The following is a 6,621-nucleotide window of genomic DNA, read 5'->3' as shown; positions in this document are numbered from 1 at the left end:
TTATACTAGACTTTTGGTCAATTCCTCTTTTGTATTTGTCATTCTACTGAAGTGTTTAAAAATTTATATTCTGCCTATAAAAACACAATCTTGGGGCTATCTGACTATCCTAAGAGTTATTTTTTGCTTTAAGACAAAGAGGTTCTAGAGTTATCCTTTAGAATTTCTGTTGGAATAACATGTTGAATAAATGCTGAATAAAATGCTGAAAATATGGTCAAAAAAGAGAGAGAGAGAGAGAAAAGAACACACATACAGGATAATGCTAATCCCTCCCTGATGTGCACCTGGGAGCAGAGAACTGACCCTACCAGGTCTGGAATGGTTGAAACGCTGACAAAATGTTGACAACTTTCTGATCAGATTCCATTTGGTACTCTTTCCCAGTCCCGAAATGGATCAAGGACAGCAAGTCGTCCTAGCTTTAGCAATAACCAGACAGAATATCTTTCCAGTTAATGGGAAATTCTTTCCCCAGTGTGATGCCAGCTTGGGAGACGCAGAGCTGCAAATGCCCCTCCGCTCATTAGAGCAGGAGTTAGTCTCGGCATTGTATAGTCTCTGAGGGGGATTAAAAAAAAAAAAGGGTTTCCTGAGGGAGGCCTGGGCAGTAGTGGTGAATCAACTATTGTCGTAGCTGACTTCAGGGAAGTCCAGTATTAAGAAGGCCTCCGTTTTGTGCAAACTGATCAAATGCAGATGTTTTCAGGGAGTTGACCTTATTGACCGAGACTTCACTGGAGATTGAATGGCGGACAGCCGGTCAAGAGTAGGGTGAAGGCATGTTTTGGCAGGAGAGTGTAAATGTATACATACAGTACACAGGATGTGGATGATGCTGGGCAAACATCTGTTTTATTGATAAATACATGCTTTACTTCCAAAAGTTTGATACCAGAGAGATGTAGTGAAAAATAAATTTAGTTTCAGGCTTTGTTAGGTGTCTCATGTGCACGTCAAATGCTGAAAGAGATGAAGGGCAAACAAATATTAAAAATGGGTTCAACCTTCCATCTTCCTGAAATATCAGATTTCATATAAAACTCATCAGCTGAACTAAGTATTAGGCTTGATCAATGGCAGGAAACTAGGGGATCAAATGCTAATAAATCAGAAACAGATATCCCGTCTCGAGAAGAAAATATATCACAAAACTGAAAATGAGAAAATCATCTGATGATTTTTTAATGCACGTGCATGGAGAAAGTAAGCTTTTTTTGTTTTTGATTTTTAGGATCAGGGAGTGCTGCATCTTAAACACAGACAAAGAATAAGATTCTTAAACACCTTAATCAGACTTTGACTTTAACACATGCAAAAGTAACAAGAAAGATCCCTATATTTGGTGAAGAATGAATACTGAGTAGTATTCTGTTTGTGGGTGGGTAGATATTAAAATGGCAAAGTGAACACATTCAAACCTTGCTAATAATATTTTGCCAGATATTTTCATGTGTTTTTTTCTCTTTGGGAATTATATCCTCAGCCCTCAGCTCCAACCTCTCTGCCTTTTAAAAATATATTGGCTCACAATTCCATGCCTTTACTTCTTAGTATTTTTTCCCTTATTAATTTTCATTTTGTAAAGTACACGTTTTATTCAAATAAAACATATATACAGAAAAAATGCATGTCTTAAGTTCACAAATGTGTAAGCTCAATGAGTTTTCATAAGGCAAACACACCTTGTATGTAACAGAACATTATCAGTGCCCCAGAAACTTGTCACTGACTACTCCTCTGAGGGTAACCACTACCCTCACTATAGTGGGGCTAGCGTAACACTAGGGATTAGTGCCTGTTTTTGAGCTTTCTATAAATGGAAGCATAAAGTACGTATTCTTGCATCTGGCTTCTTTTGCTCGGTATTATGTGTATGCGATTCATCCATGGTGGTTAGTTCTGTATTTATTGATATTTAAATGGTATTGTTTTTAATAATACAGATATATACATTTCTTTAATGCAGTCTTGTAGGTACAGAAACATGTCGATTTATTTCAGCATATTTACCAGTCTCGGCACTCAGAAAAGAGTTCAACAAAGTAAGCAACCACCAGCGGAAATCACAAAGAATCCACTGAGCTGTGACAAAATTCTCAAACTGACATGTCTAATCAAAGGCGTGTTATCATGAACACTTTTGAAACCTTCATATTTGGTTTCCGTGTCTTTTTCTTAAAAACGCACATGCAAATAACTTTTTTTTTCTTTGACCCGCCTTAAACAAGAACCCAGAGAGTGTGGTCCTGCTCTCTGAATGGAGACTGTTTGCTTCTGTGAAAACAGAGAGCTAAATTAAATTAGAAAATCCTGGTATTCAGGAGGACCGAATTTCCCTTCCTTCCTACTTTCCCATTCCACAATCTATCACCTAGAGTAATTAAGAACAGGGAGGTATCATCTTCACTGGATTAACCTTAACTAAATTGTGCTCATTCAACATGTGCCCTTTTGATTAGTCCGAGCAGGGCCTGCTGTCTCGGATACACCCACCTTGTAATTCTACACACTTAATTAATTTCAGATGAATAGAGAGGGGGGATAAGCTAAATTCTCCAATTAATAAACTATAAGTCCTTATAAGTGTCAGAGTAGCTCAAGATTTTCATTCTTCCTTTATTTCTTTACTCTGCAAAGGCTAAATGGAGATTGAAATGGAAAAAAAAAAAAAAGCACACAACACATACACACAGCTGCAATTGTTCGAGGCTGGTGAGGGGGTGCCTGGGCAGTTTCATCATTGTAAAGGGCAGACCTTAAGAACTGTTGGTAAAATAGATTATTTTTCTGCCAAGCATAATTTTTAATGTCCTTCTCCACGGGGACCTCGATATTTAGTTTTTATTTGCACATATTTCCTGTTCTATGCACAGATTCTTGGTTATGAAAATTCAATATTAATGCCACTAATTTTATGTTTTTAAATGCATTTCTCAGAAGTAAAATATTATTAATAGTCTGAGAACTCTTCTGAGAAGTGGTTTGGAGTTATTTGTTTAATCATCAAATTTAACAGCTCTCAATAATATAATAAAAATTTGCCCTCATGGGCATCCGTGACAGCAAAGAAAATAATTTCCTTATAATAAAACTGATCCCAAGGATGTTTATATGCTATAATTTATCCCATACTAAAAGATGGCTAGAAAATTATGTAAGATAGATTTACAGTCACTCCTTCAACTCAGAAAATTTATGTCTAGTTATTAGTGACTTAAAAACTTCTACTTATCTGCATAATTATATATAAAGAGATTCCCCAGTAGCTTTTATGTCCTATGATTCAACATAATGAGATCAATTATATTCAGGGAATTTAAATTACTGATACTTAGGGAATAAAGCCAACATCACTTTTAGTTTCTTATGATGGTATACAAGAAATTCTACTTACCTAAGACAAAATAACCATCTTAATGCAGCCCATTTTATGTGTTTTAGCAGAGATTTTAAAAGGCCACTAAGAGTTTTTGTCATTTAAGGAACCATATACTCAGTTCCCTAGATGTCTTCAGATGTTAAGTCTGTTCTGATATTGTTTCCTAAAGTTAGTCTTTTGTACCAAAATGATTTTAAAAAAAAATCCTTGAGTAATTTTGTTAGTATTTTCCACTAGTCTAGAAAAATTAACTGAAATTCTTGCACTCCATTTTTAACCACACCAATTCCCTATTAAATACACCTACAAATTAAATAAGGATACTGCTGCTCAATAATTTACCATTAAATGAGTGTAGAATATTTGACTGATTATTTTACTAATTTCTTATGTGTGAAAATTCTTAAAATGGTGGAGTCATTTGACTAATTGAATGCAAATAGTAAATAATTTTTTTATTGATGACATGCATGCTGATAGGCACATCATTTGATGCATCAGCTAATGCCTTGTCAGGTTTTTATTCTCTTTTTTATCTAAGGCTGGGCACATGGGCATTTTAACTCAGGAAGTCTTACTTTCTCTGCCTTCCCTAAAATCAGTGCCTACATTTGACCCTGTGGAAAAACACAAAAGCGAGTAATTTAAATGAGCCCACACCTGCACCATCAACCAGGCTATCCTTACAGAAACGCTTCAAACATCTCATTCCGGAGCACCTCAGGCGGCTGAAAAGAACAATTTCTTCCCCGCTAAAGAACAAGATACTGACATTGAGTTTGTCTTCTTTGGGGTCGGAGGAAAGTTGAGATACTATTCGTGAAAAGGCAGCTATGTTTGGCCCTGTGGTGATTTAGATTTTCTATACAAACCAACAACTATTTTTGAATGATGGAATTAAGTATTTACACAAGGAGACTTAGCTTTTTAGCTTGGTTATGTCCTGCTGTTTATATTACACGATCAGAAACCTTGTGAGTGCTGTTTTAGGTGATACATCACCAAGAATTCTTACATTAGGAAAGTAACCATATTATCTGAGATCGTTTGCTGTAGGGAAACCTGCAGCAAATTTTGCAGTAGCTAAATTTGTTTAGCTAAATTTTGCACTTTACAAAATAATAGAAAAATTCATTCGACTGTCCCCTCAATGTATAGCATGGTCGTCTCATCACCTTGCAGTTTGTCTCATATGCGTGTGTTGGGCTCTTTTAACAGGACCTCCACCAATAAATTCAAGTTTTTATTCTTGTTTATAACCGGCACTTCCAGGTCCGGCCAGGTCCGGCCAGGTCCAAAAAAAAAAAAAAAAAGGAATTGAGGGTTTGCATCGTTTTCCAGTATAACTGGAAGCTGTTTTATCACTTTGTATTTTGAGAACCGCTCCCTTTCCCGCACACGCATTGCTGCCGCCTCTCGGGCTTGGTAAATGAGTCTGTGCGCCAAGCCAGGTCGCTCCGGGCAGTTCGCGCTTCCGCGCCTCGGCACTCGGATGACCGTGTCCTCTTCGTCTCTCTCGTGAATGTCGCTGAAAAAAATAAAAGTTTGTTCTAAGCCCGTGGCATTTCCGCGCGCAGATGGAAAGGCAAGTGGGAGAGGAGGGTGCAGGTGCGGGGCGGGCGCGTCGGCCTCTTCCGGCGCCGGGGGCTGGGCTGCCCCGGGCCGGGAGCCGCTCCGCTCCGCGCACGTGGCTGTGGGCGCTGCGGACGGAGGACGGCAGGCGGGGAGTGGGGAGCGGGGAATGGAGGGTGCAACGCCCGCAGGTGCCGACGGCTTCCGCCCAGAGCCCTTCGCGCCGCGTCCTGCCTGGCTGGTGGCGCGGGGAAACGATGGCAGCACTGCGGCTCCGGCGGGCGGGCTGGCTCTGCGCGGGGCCTCACCGAGCTTCCCGGGAGCCTCTCCCGCAGCCGATGGGCGTCTAGGGGCGCAGAACCAAGAGTGGGCGCCGAAACGGGTGTCGGCGCTGGAGGCCGACGGGGAGGCCTGGGGCGGTCGGGCTTCTCGGTAGAGAGGGCCGTGCACCTCGCGGCCTGCAGGCTAAGGCGGGGAGCCGCTCCTGCGGCGGCCGAGAGCGCGGACTGGAGGGAGGGAAGTGCCACGGACCGGGGAACCGGGGGGACGGGGAGACGGGGGTGCTGGTGGGGTGGGGTCGGCGGGCAGCAGCCAAGTGGTCTGCAGCTCCGAACCCCGCCACCCTCTGGGCGAACTGAATGGCACCAGCGGAGACAGGCGGGGACGGGCGAAAGCGGGTTTGCTCGGACCCGAAGCCGAGCCCGGGTTGGAGGGCAAGACCGTAGGCGAGGATGGCCGAGCGGGCTGGGAGACCCGGGCCAGGATGGGGTGAGTGGAGTCGCCCGAGGTAGGGTAGTTGGGGTGGTGGTTGTGAAGACAGTCGGAGTCTGGCTCCGGGGAGACGAAACACCGGGGCGCGCCAGGGTCCGTTTCCTCCTCTCTGCTTTCCCACCAGCCCTGTAGATACGGAGCTAGCAGTCGGGCTAGAGCGGAGGCTGAAGGTCGCGGTTCCAAGGGCGGTCTCTCGCCCCGGGTCAGGCCCCACCCCGCGGTGGCGGTCGCGTGGCGCTGTCCTGGAGTTGAGCTGTCCCCGCGCCGCGGCCCGCATGCCCAGGACCGCACACCGCCGCCCGCAGGCAGAGACGCCTGCAACCTCGCCCTCTCTCCCGGCGCCCAGCTCGGGGCTGGGAACCGGAAAGGTGCATTTCCGTGTGGGGTGGGGGCGATTCCCGGCTGTCGGCGGTGGGGCTAGGCCTTGCGGCGGAAGAGCCAGGCCTTCCCGGCTTTCCAGCCAGCCGGGTTCGGGATTTCCCCACGGTCGGACGGGTGGAGGCGAGGATGGGCGGCTATCCCCCAGCCTCTTCAGGAAGAAGCCGTAGGGCCAAGGAAGGGATAGGTGACAGCGCTCACACCATTCCAGCGCTGCCCTCGAACTCGCGGGCCTCCCTTCCCTTTGCAGTCACTTGGTGTGCGCCCCAGTCCCGGGCGACATTACTGCCCGCGGGCGCCCTGTGTGCATGGCTGCTGCCCGCGGCGCACCGGCCTGAGACTGGAGGGAGGTGCGGGGCGGGAGAGGCGGCCCTCCCTGGGTCTCCCCTGCCTGTCACATCTGCACTTATTTAAAGCTCGGCTGGTGGTCCGCGCTCTCTGGAATGCCAGTTGCGGGCCTGGCCTCCTACGGCATTTGCACTGATTAGCTAGCGGGTCATGGGGGAGATGAGGGGCTT

This window comes from Pongo abelii, chromosome 12 (assembly GCF_028885655.2).
Source record: "Pongo abelii isolate AG06213 chromosome 12, NHGRI_mPonAbe1-v2.0_pri, whole genome shotgun sequence".
Lineage (NCBI taxonomy): Eukaryota > Metazoa > Chordata > Mammalia > Primates > Hominidae > Pongo > Pongo abelii.
This window is presented reverse-complemented; position numbering follows the sequence as displayed.